The sequence below is a fragment of the Otolemur garnettii genome, unplaced genomic scaffold (genome assembly GCF_000181295.1).
Source record: "Otolemur garnettii isolate 467f Iridium unplaced genomic scaffold, OtoGar3 scaffold00008, whole genome shotgun sequence".
Lineage (NCBI taxonomy): Eukaryota > Metazoa > Chordata > Mammalia > Primates > Galagidae > Otolemur > Otolemur garnettii.
This window is the reverse complement of record NW_003852403.1, coordinates 17,656,543-17,669,427: the sequence shown is the minus strand read 5'-3', so window position 1 is coordinate 17,669,427 and position 12,885 is coordinate 17,656,543. Positions and strand designations below refer to the sequence as shown.

Here is a 12,885-nt window from a genome sequence, read left to right as displayed (position 1 = left end):
GCCTTTTTCAGAGCAGAGCAAAAGGGTGGTTTTCTAAGTTCTCAGCGTACCCCTACTTAAGGTGATTTCTATTATCTCTTCGCGTCCACGCTGTAGTTTCCGCAACCCGAGCCCTCAGCCCCGGCTGCCTCCGACTCAAGGAAGGGCTACGAGCCTTTCCTGTCGGCGGCTCGGCGCGAGCGCACTAGCTGTTACACTAAAGTGTCTCCGCCTTCCCTTCCTCCCTATGGCAGCGATGGCCGAGTGGTTAAGGCGTTGGACTTGAAATCCAATGGGGTCTCCCCGCGCAGGTTCGAACCCTGCTCGCTGCGGAAGTGGGTGCTTCTACTTTTTTTCTGTCTTACCAGACGCCCAGAACGGGAAAACCTTTTTCTCCTCGATCTCTCATCCTTACCGGCTAAAGGCCGTGCCTACAAAGAAGTTTAATATTCCCAAGAAAAACCAATCAATGTCAGTGCTGCAAACACGCACTACTTAAATGAAAGGGAAAAGCCTTTCCTTGTCCCCAAAGGCAGGGAAACAGTTTTAGAGTCTCAGGGCACAGTATGAAGAGCAAATTGGCAAAATAGACATAATATGTATATAAATACTGACAGGATTTCAGGTTATCATAGCTTGAACACTCTTTCATTTCGCTGAAATTAAGGGCAAAGCTCTGCCACGTTTCCTTCCATCCCAGAATCACCTCCAACAGTTTCCCCACCACATGTGAAAGTGATGTGAAATTGGAGATTAAAACATTGTTTAAGTTTTGCCTGTAAAGTGTGTTAAGATACATCCACAGCATAGAACAGTGCGTGTAGCCATTAAAACGATGTTAATGACATGGGAAGGACTTTGAGATCCATTGCCAAGTTTGAAAAGTAGGACCGGTTACAAAACAGTACACTGTATTATGAACACATTTTTGTTAAACTGAATGGGAGAGAAAGACAAAATAAAGAGAGAATGAATGGAGGCTGGAAAGAAATGCACCAAAATGTTACTAGTGATTATTATCTCTGGGTGGTATGATTTGGGGAAGATTTTAATTTTCTTATAGTTTTCGGCCTACCTGTGTTTTTAAAAATCTCTATATCAACCTAGTAGTGTGTTTTAAATAAGAAAATAAAATTGTAAGGCTATTCTTTGGGATCCTGACGGTCTCTTTTCTGTTCCCTTTCACCCTCTTTCTCTGTATCTCTCCCATCCCATGCTTCCCAGGTGCTCTTGTGGAGGTCACTGACACATCACGGTAGGCTATAGTTTTCTGGCTACCTGAACTGGATTCCACCCCCACAGACCCAGTCTTATCTGAAACTTGGCTGAACATACTCACCAAATTAACATCTTCAATCCACCCTCTGTTAAGGTGACCAGATTTTAACATTGGTCAAGTGGGACACCATTGACGGGGGTTCTTAATTAAAAATTTGGTCTGTATGAAGCAATGAAAATTTTCATAGAATGCAAAAATAGTGTTCTAATATATTTTTTTAATTTCAACATAAGTACAATTTACCAATACATTAAAAAATTATGTATATTATTATTTTATTCTTTGGCATATTTCTCATTTGAATGAATTTTTTTTGGTAGATTGCTGTCGTTTAAAAGGTCATGAAATTTTTCACAAGAATTTGTTAAATTATATTTCACACATAAAATGGCTTTCAAAGTCTCAACACTTAATTGTGATTTTTCTGATGTCCACACTTTATTTACCATAGAAAAAACACGTTCAGTCGCAGCATTAGTTCCTGGTAAGGACAGCATGTATCCCACAATTTTTAGTCCATTATTGTATGGAACATGGTTTGTTTCAAAATGATGAAATATTTCTAACCATTTGTTCTCTATTGTGATTTTTGCTGATGCCCAAGATTTAACCTTTTCCTTATCAATATATTTTTTTAATAATGACACCTTATAAGTCATAAGCGTCACTTTCAAGGCTGTTGCTAGACTTTTTGCCACCTCTATAAAATATAAATAATAGAGTACTGTCTGCTAAATTCATGAAATAAATAAATAAATTACTTACCTAAATTATCTGAGTAGCTGATTTGTTGACATCACTTGTTTAACTAGCACTAGCATGCAGTACCATGTGTATCATCTGAGAAACAGTTACAAAATGTTTTTGTGGTTGCCAATGCCAAAAAATGCCCTTGTTAATTAAGTCCAGACAATGGTGGTGGAATTCTAACAACTGATCAACAATGCAAACTTTGATAAGCAGTTCTCGATAATCAGTTCTCAACAATTATTTGTTATTATTAAACTTTAACATTAGAAAATTAATAAAAATAATATAAAACTCATATCCTGGCGAAATAGCCACATGGCAGCCAAAAACCATATATTCCCTTCCTGTTCTCCCGCCGTTCCAGAGCTTGTCGTGCATTCTTTCCAAAAATCGGTACTTTTTAAAAATGCCTCAGGACACGGGACAAATTGTTAAGAATCAGGACTGTCCCACCTAAAGCGGGACGTCTGGTCACTTTCTCTGTGCCCAGAGCACCCTTCTGCCCCTATTCAAGTCCCTTATAAGTAACTGCATTCATTTCCTAGCTGGTCTCCTTCCCTCTGTCAGGATCACAGTGAGCTGCAACATGGCTTAAACACACGTGTGCATAGGGATTTATTGTAAGAAACTTAGGAGACAAATATCATTCCTGGGTTTGAGACTGAAATAGTATATAACTTATTTGTTTCTGTTTAAAAGTTTAAAAATGGGCTCGGCACCTGTGGCTCAAGCGGCTAAGGCGCCAGCCACATACACCTAAGGTGGCGGTTCGAATCCCCAGCCCGGGCCCGCCAAACAACGACAGCTGCAACCAAAAAATAGCCGGGCGTTGTGGCGGGCGCCTGTGGTCCCAGCTACTTGGGAGGCGGAGGCAGGAGACTCGCTTTAGCCCAGGAGTTGGAGGTTGCTGTGAGCGTGATGCCACGGCACTCTGCCCAGGGGGATAGCTTGAGGCTCCATCTCAAAAAAAAAAAAAAAAAAGTTTAAAAATGTTTGACTCTATATTAATCTGTTGATCCATGAAAGTGAGAGACACAAAATAAATTAGAACATTCCATCAAAAAGGCAAATATACATTGCACAATTAATGATCAATTTTACTTTTAAACTCTGCTCTGCAGGCTATAAAAAGTAGCTAAATTTGACTGCTGTAGCTCTTTTTCTTAAGTCATATTTGTTATTTCAAGATTTTTCAAATAAATAAAAAAGACATAATATCTCAAATTGTCATTTGTCACCATTTTAGAAAGAAAGAAGAAGGGAGGGAGGCACCTGGGAGTGGGAAATTCTCCCATGGGAAACCTGGGAGTAGGAAATTCTCCCATGGAACAGGAAACAGGGCTTTTTCCATCTTTCTGCTTTAACATTTTTAATATGCTGGCCTCCCTGATTGTCGCCTCATAATCACAAATGGTTGCTACACCTCCATACCTCACATCTGAACTCAGCCAGGAAAGGGAGAGGCAAGAACCCTTATGTCATTTACCCAAACTATATAACATGGCTACCACTTGAAATTCTGGGGAAGTAAATATTTTTTAACTGGGTATATTGCTACTCAAATTTGAATTGGAATTCCATTGGGAAGGGAAAAATATAGATGGGACTGAGCAGGCAACAATCAGTTGTGTCTGCCACACTCCCATAAATAGGAAAGCCAAAAGTTGTAGGCATAGGACATTGAAAATAATCCCCTGCCTGCCTTTCTGGCCTTCCTCCCTTCTTCCTCTCCTTCTCAGTTATCAGAAGACCTGCAAGAACTGCATGCTGGCTCATAACTTTGAACCTTTTTAACATGTTGACATGCAGCTACCTAGAATATCTGTCCTCTCTTGCTTTTGTCCTGGTCTCATCATCAGAGGAAGAGGGCTGCTCGGCATTTGAAATCCCTTCTTATTTAAGGGACTTGCTCACTTAAGACTGCCATCCTACCTCCACCCTCATCATAGAAGCTGAAAAAGTCACATATTTATTTGCCTTCCCAGCCTCCTTCACACATAGGGAGGCAACCTGTGACTTAGGCCAGATCAGATGTACCATGTATCTACCTGCAAATTTCAATTAAGAACTTTTTTTTTTTTTTTTTTTGTAATCTAGGAAGGAGTTGAGAACAATCAGACCTATTAATATAAAAAGCAGGTAGGGGGCCAGGAGTGGTGGCTCACACCTGTAATCCTAGCACTCTAGGAGACTGAGTCACGAGGATTGCCTGAGCTTAGGAGTTGGAGACCAGCCTAAGCAAAAGTGAGACCCCCATCTGTACTAAAAATAGAAAAAAAACAAGCCAGGCATTGTGGTGGACACCTGTAGCCCCAGCTACTCGGAAGGCTGAGGCAAGAGCATTGTTTAGGCCCAAGAGTTTGAGGTTGCTATGAGTCATGAAGCCATGGCACTCTACCCAAGGTGACAGAATGAGATTCTGTCTCAAAAAAAAAAAAAAAAGCAGGTAGGGTTAGGAGCCATGCTGGTGGTAGGCAGAGGCCACAGTGGCAGCCACAGGAATGCTCAAAGCAGCAGTGCCCACCCAGGACTGTATTGGGGTTTATAGTTGTTCGGCAGCAGGACAATAGTGCCTGTACCAGACTGGTTTTTGTGTCATCATTCTGTTGTGATCTTAGACTCTCTCTAACCTAATTTACACCTGACTAATTTTTTTTTTTTTTTTGCCTCTCTTCCCGCTAAAAATGATAAAATTCCCTGAGAATGTGTGAAGGAACCATATCTCTCATCTTTGTAGCACTACCTAGCACAGAAATGGTACTCAAATTTTTTGATGAAGAAATAAATATATGAGTCAGGGCACAGATCCTTACTTCACCCCTAGAAAGTCTTCCCCAAAAAAGTGGGAAGGGGGAAGAAGGATTGAATATGCTGGGCTCCTTTTGAAGGATGAGCTCATTTAATATTCAGTATCCCCCATCTAGACTAGTTTTAATTTAAAAGAGGGAAAAGGACAGCAGTCTGACGGTATGCCCCCTCCTCCCTTCCCATTTCTTTCCCTTTCCTTATTTTTTCCTTGTCTTCTTTTTCTTCTCTTGTCTTCTAGTACCGAAAGGGCAGAATGAAACAGGAGGCAAGCAGGTGTAGGCCTTTGCCTCTGCAAGTCAACCCCACCTCTATCTCCCTGAGAATGGTTCACTTTCAGCCTGGCCTCCGTGCAACTCATGTGTCAACTATCTCCATATCAAGCAAAAGAAAATTTGTGGAAGATATTGGGTGAATGTGGAAGAGGTTCTCCAGTGTGCTCATGGGAAACTATTTCAAATCTTCTTTCCATGCTCATTGGTAGTTTCTCTTCTGAAACCACCAACCTTCCTAGGTAGCCTGTGGACCCAGTTTTTTCTAACCCAATATCCCGCAGTCTACAGCCTTGAGGATTTTCCTTCAATACCCCAACTTTTTCACTCTTTAATGGTACAGAGCAATTCAGCTTTATCCCTGTAGGCTGGCATCAGCATGCCCAGCAGTCAGAGCCCTCTTCAGAAGCAGAGGGGGTTATAAATATAATATCAAGGTTTTCCTCCCCTCAAGTGTTTTTCTCTACCTACTTCTTTTAGGAGAAATTAAATCCTGCAACTTCCCGAGCAGAGTTCAAAGCCTTGAAATATAAATAGGCCGAAGCGAATGTTTTGCAAATTGTAAGCAGTTAATCTTTAAGAATACTTAACTTATGATTATTCCTGCCCTTCTAAATCCAGGTCCTACTCATTATTCCTCATCCCAGCAATTGTGACATTTCCAGCAATGGAGCAGGACACACCCCATGGAGTCATCCTCATACTTCCCTCTCCCTCCGCACACTTCCTATCCAACCCAAGAGCCACTGAGTTTTCCCCTACATATGCTGAGAATCCACTTTGTTCCATATATACCACTACCACAGATTGTTTTTTATTTTTTTTATAAAATGATAGCTGTGTACATACTACCACAGATTCTAAATCAACACTACCTCACATTTAACTACTTCTCAGCCTCCTAATTGTTTTCTCCATTCACTCTTCCTCCCCTCCAATCATTCTCCATACTATTAATTTTTCTTTAAAAATTCACATTTGGTCTTAGAATCCTTCTCCTGAAAACCCTTCTGGGAAATCTCACATGTTCTTACAATAAAAACTAAAATCAGTAGCATAACCCCATGGCTCTGTGTGACCCTGCATGGCTTCTTCCCTTCATTCTCTGCCCAGATGGACTGCCTTTTCTTTAAGTTCTTTGAAGAGACCAAATTCTTTCCCACTTTAGGAATTATACATGTGTTCCAGTGTCATTCTCCCCATCAAATTGGTCAGACTCCCTTATGTGATTTTATATCATTTTATTCTTTTTCTTCACAACATCTCACGCTTTGTTGTCGAACATTAATGCTTAATTTCTCCCCACACGTGAGAGAGAGAGAGGGTTTGTGTGTGTGTGTGTGTGTAGAACCACTAAAACCCCTCATGTGCTATTTACTGGGCCCCAAATAAATAATTTTGTTGAATGAATTTTGTGGTTGTGAACTTGAAAGCAAGGATTCTGTCTTTCAGAATCCTTGGGGTGGGAGACAACTAAAAGAGAGACTTTACCTAACAAATGCAATCAGTGTTAGGTTCTTTGTACCTTCAATGAATCGCCAACAATTAAAAAAAAAAAAAAGAAGAAAAGCAAGGACTCATGGGAGGTAGATTCCATAGGAGGCAGGGCAAACTCTGTTTTCCTTCAACTTTGGAGATGAGTCAAAACTGTGCCTGAAGAGATTTGTGCCCTGGCTACGTAGATTTGCAGAAATATTACAGCTAAACCACCTGATTCATCAGAGCCCTATTTAGCATGATTTATGAAGCTGTTATTTTGTTTTAACATACCATGTTCATTGTAAAGGAGTTTCAACTCCTGAGGTTTCATTAATGGTGGCGTGGTTGTGTGGTGAGACAGTAAAAAAGGAACTGGGACAAAGGGCTGGCCTAGGACACATGGAAAGCTTGTATCCTGAGTTTCCTCGGGAGGGGATACCTACTTCTGAAGGTCTCGATCACCAGTGTGCCCCTGTCCCCAAGGACATCTGGCCTTAGGCCCTCTCTACGTGACAAGAGTGCAAACAACTAATGATAATACCTAAGTCTTAGCTCCTATACAGGTTAAAGAGAAAGAAGCTCTGAGACTGGAATTTTTGGGTAAAATAGATGACCCATTCTATCTGAAGCACTGATGGAGAAAACATAGAGCTTTTAGCTCTTATTCTAATGACTACTTTCCTTCCCAATGTGCATGACCAGTCAAGCCCACCCAAGCTCATAGACTAGATACCGCAGGAAATGAGTTGTTTCTATTTACGTCCCACCCTTCCCCACCCCCAACATACTCATCAGTCCTAGGTCTAGGGACGGTCTCTCATGGCTTAAAGAATGGATGTGATGGACTTAGATTAATCTCAGCTGCTTTGTCTTATGCTGGGCTGCCAGAGGGGATATGCATGAACAATGCTGGGTCTCTACCATTTAGAAGAATCTAGTGACAGAGAATGTGGCCCATGGGGTTTATACTCTTGGAGCTTTCTGTATGTGAGCTGAGGGATGGAGAAGAGACTATGACTGGCAAGTTTTTCACTTGGGTACTGAGATGGGGCACAGCTCCAGTCCACAGGACCCATAAATCCCCTCATCTCCAAGTCAGGGACCTCAGAGCTCCTTTGTTCTTTTAGTTTTTACTTTATTAAAACTCCTACATCACATGTGTCTGCATATTCATTTGATATGAAATTCTTAGAGTTATTTGTCCAGAATAGGAACTTTTGTCACATTTCATCTGGTGCTAGAAGTCATTCCAAGAAATGCATCTACACAGTATTTATCTAAACATTACCTGTCTTCAGATAAAAGCAAATCTGGAGGCATCATGTGACCAGATTTTAGGCTATACTACACGTGATCAAAACAGCATGGTACTGGCACAAAAATAAAGATGTAGATCTATGGAAGAAAATAGAAAATCTAGAGATGAACCCAGCCATATATCATCGCTTGATCTTTGATAAGCCTAACAAGAGCATGTACTGGGAAAAAGAATCCATATTTAACAAATGGTGCTGGGAGAACTGGTTAGTCACACATAGAAGACTGAAACTGGACCCACAGTCCTCACCATTGACAAAAATTGATTCTTGCTGGATAAAAGATTTAAATTTTAGACACAAAACAAAAATTCTAGAAGAGAGTGGGGGGAAAATGCTTGCTGCAATTGCAGCAACACCAAAAATAAATAACTACAATTTGATCAAGCTAAAAAGCTTTTGCACAGCTAAGGGTACCACAAACAAAGCAAATAGACAGCCTTTTGAATGGAAGGACATTTTTGCATGTTATGAATCTGAAGGCCTGATAACAAGACTCTACAGAGAACTCAAACAATAAGAAAAGAACAAACAACCCCATTTGTTTGTGGGCAAGAGACTTGAACAGAAACTTCTCTGCAGATGACAGGCAAAAGGCCAAAAGAAACCACATGAAAAAATGCTCATCATCTTTAATCATCAGAGAAATGAAATTAAAACCACTCTGAGGTATCACCTGATTCCATTAAGATTAGCCACATCACAAAATCCCCAAACCGCACATGCTGGCATGGATAAGAAGAGAAAGGAACACTACTACACTGCTGGTGGGATTGGAAACTAATACAACCTTTATGGAAATAAGTCTGGAAAATCCTCAAAGAACTAAAAGTAGACCTTCCTTTTGATCCAGCCATCCCATTACTAGATATCTACCCAAAAGAAAAAAAAAATCATTTTACCACAAAGACATTTGTACCAGAATGTTTATTGCAGCTCAGTTCATAATTGCCAACTCATGGAATCAACCCAAATGCTCATCAACCCACAAGAATGGATCAACAAATTGTGGTGTATATATACCATGGAATACTATTCAGCCATAAAAAGATGGAGACTTTAAATCTTTTATGTTTACCTGGATGGAGTTGAAACACATTCTTCTTAGGAAAGTATCACAAGAATGGAAAAATAAATATCCAATGTACTCAATACTAATATGAAACCAATATATAAACAATTATATGTTTATATGAACAACAAAACACAAATATAATCTAATGAGGGGAAAGGGAAGAAGAAAAGGAAAAAGAGGGAAGATGGAGGACAATTGGCAGAAGGAAGAAGGGCATTTGGCGGGATCTTACCTAAGGGGCACAGAGTGAGGGTGTATAGCACGCCCCTGGGTAAGGGGTTCTTTTACAACTGGAGCTTACCTTGGAAGTAAGAACAATGTAATCTAAAAATTTGTATCCTCATATTAATTTGAAATAAATAAAAAAAGAAAAGTTACATGTCTTCCAAATGTTCAGACCCAGGCATATAACATGTGCTTAAGATGGAGCACATTAATGCTTCACTTAACTTTTGGTGCATGCCTCTAGTAAAAGGGTTAGCAAGTTTTTCTATGAAAGATCAATCAATAGGAGTGGTGCCTGTGGCTCAGGGAGTAGGGCGCCAGCTCCATATACCAGAGGTGGTGGGTTCAAACCCAGCTGTGGCCAAAAACTGCAAAAAAAAAAAAAAAAAAAAAAAAGATCAATCAATAAATATTTTAGGCTTTGCAAGCCATGTAATTTCTGTTGCAACCACTTGTATAATGAAAGCAGCCATAGGTAATTGGCCAGGCGTCCTCAAACTATGGCCAGTGGGTCACATGCGGTCCGCCTAGGACATTTATCTGGCCCACCGGGTGTTTTTGCCACCACCACTGCCTGTCCTGCTTAGCAGCCGACTTGTCCAGGGGCCCACAGTCCAGCCCTCCAATGGTCTGAGGGACAATGAACTGGCCACCTGTTTAAAAAGTTTGAGGACCACGAATGAGTATGACTGTGTCTCAATAAAACTTTATTTACAAAAACAGACAGTGGATTGGATTAGAGGACTCACTCTTTTATAATAAAAAAGGTCTTTCTTAGTTATCACTGTGAAAATATGATTAATGGAGACACTGTTAGGAGACTAGTTAACATTTTCACTAGTTCCTTCCTGGTTTATACACATCTATGAAGTCTTATGATTTTCATTAACACAAAGATAAGGATATCAGTAACATACACATCAGGAAAAATTGGGAGTGAATGTTTTCTAAGATCATCTTCTCTCAATACATCAGAATGGTCCAGAACCTTCCAGAATCTTCTCCTATACACTGTGCCTCCCTGCTCCACTTGCCAGTGAGACTGGGTAGGGTGCAGTGCCCTGGAAATGCTTACTTATTGTCTCCTCTTTCTGTAGTTTGCCCCATAACACAATCCTTTAGAAACAGTATCTGCTATTCTAAACAAAGCCTTCCAGCCCTTCGGCATTTTAAGGTGTGGTCTGAATCCAGGTTTGCAAGTTTATTTGTGAAGTAGCTTAAAGGAATGGAAAGAACAGAGGCTTTGAGGCCAGAGCCTCCAGGCTTCATATCTAGGCTCCTTCCCTTTTTTGCTATGTAACTTTGGGCAGGGTACCTAGCCTCTCTGAGCCTTAATTTCCTTCTCCCCCTATCCACTAAGTGGTAATAATAATTACTTCTACCTCAAGGCCTGGTCTGAGCCTTAACCACAGGCCAGGCACTGTGATGAGTACTCATCTCATTTAACCTCGAAAACAGACCACAGCTGGTTTACAGCTGAGGAACTGAGGAGGAAACTGCATACTGGTGTTTGTTTCCCCTTTCCCCAGAAAGGTTCCTCAGAGAGGTATCTGCTTGGAGGGAGCCATCAGACAGGGATGAAAAAGCACATTTGATTCATGTTATTGAAAGAGTAGAATATTCTTTGCTCTTTTATCTCTCAGAGCTGGATAAAGGTGGCAACAACTTCCCTGGGAGTTGATGTTCAAAGCTGCCCAGCATTGACTCTAGCCAGGGATGTGTCTGGGATTATGTGAGGCTGCTCTGACATTCTCTTTGATCTAGATCTTTTTTTTTAATGCCTCTTACAGCTCTTGATTGGTTTTACAAGTATAATTCCCCAACCTGTATTATTTTCTTCATTATAGTTCCAGTCTACTATATTTTTTTAAAATATATGTCAACTGCATGGTATGTATCAATGACACCCAAATATGAGATTTCCTATCTCTAGAAAGGAAAACCTGATTTGGAGGAGGCTTCTCTTCTGGTATCCCTCCCTGGACTGGGTAAGACTATACAGTCACCATCACTGTCACTTCTTTCTAGATGTTCTTCTAACCACCTCTCTCTCCTGCTTTCCAGCAGATCACCGTGGCTAACAGAGTCAAGGCCGAACTCCCTAGTTTCATACACAAGGCCCTTCATAATTTGGCTCTAACATCTTTTCAACTTTCTCTCACACTACTGCCCAGTAGGACTCCCAAAGACCATTTAGACTGGTTCACACACTCCTCTGGCCCTTTCACACATTGATACCTTCGCTGGAAACTTCTCCCTGTCCTTAATGGCTGATTTGGAATACATCCACTCACCAACATTCACGCATGCACCCACACACACCCCACACATATTCACATGCATAGACTTGAGGATATACACACAAATAAGTTTAAAATATGCATATATGAATAAAACCAATGTATATACAAAATACACACACATATCTATATAAACAAAAACTAATTTCTGTCTCATTTTCAAGAAATATTTTAGAAAAGCTAAAAGTAATATTAGGTATACTGGAGAAAAAGTTGAGGACTCAAACACCAGTGGTCTTATTTAGTAGCAAAACAAAGCAGAGGTTTTTTTATTAAATAATATGAACTTACTGAATAGGCAACATTCTCATGGTTTAAAATCACTGTGGTGGGCGGCGCCTGTGGCTCAAAGGAGTAGGGCGCCAGCCCCATATGCCAGAGGTGGTGGGTTCAAACCCAGCCCTAGCCAAAAACTGGAAAAAAAAAAAAAAATCACTGTGGCTCCCTCTCACCCCTATCCTCCAGCAACCAAGGTCCTACAATCCACCATTTATTAGTTTCACATTTTTTGTTTCAGTGTGTTCCTTATGCACATAGATGAATATATATGTACACATACATATATATTACACAAATGTTTGCATACTATACAACATGTTCTGAACCCTGATATTGCTATTTAAAGATGTATACCATCTATATAAAGAGTTTGCTCATTAAAAGTGGCCTCTGCTTGTGGTCAAGGCTATGTTAACCAATTTGATGAAAATATTTCAAATTATATATAAAACCAGCACACTGTCCTAGCCAACAGATTATAGTTTATCATCAAAAAAGTCATACATCATGATCAAGTAGGTTTCATCCCAGGGATGCAAGGCTGGTTTAACATATGCAAGTCCATAAACATTATCCACCATATTAACAGAAGCAAAGATAAAAACCATATGATCCTCTCAATAGATGCAGAAAAAGGATTCAGTAAAATCCAGCATCCTCTTCTAACTAGAATACTGAAGAGTATAGGAATAGGTGGCACATTTGTGAAACTAATTGAAGCTATCGATGACAAACCCACAGCTAATATTTTACTGAATGGAGTAAAACTGAAAGCTTTTCCCCTCAGAACTGGAACCAGACAAGGTTGTCCTCTGTCGCCATTACTATTCAACATAGTGCTGGAAGCTCTAGCCAATGCAATCAGGCAAGACAAGAAAATAAAGGGCATCCAAATGGGAGCAGAAGAGGTCAAATTCTCCCTCTTTGCTGATGATATGATCTTATACTTAGAGAACCCCAAAAACTCAACCACAAGACTCCTGGAAGTCATCAAAAAATACAGTAATGTCAGCTCGGCACCTGTGGCTCAAGTGGCTAAGGTGCCAGCCTCATACACCTGAGCTGGTGGGTTTGAATCTAGCCTGGGCCACCAAACAACGACAGCTGCAACCAAAAAAAAAAAAAA

General features: G+C 40.4%; 1 non-coding gene across 1 annotated transcript; it reads left to right on the top strand.

Moving 5' to 3' along the window:
• Nucleotides 1-229: 229 nt before the first annotated feature.
• Nucleotides 230-311, top strand: TRNAS-UGA. The gene has a single exon. It is a non-coding gene; the product is annotated as a tRNA-Ser (tRNA).
• The last annotated feature ends 12,574 nt before the right edge of the window (nt 312-12,885 follow it).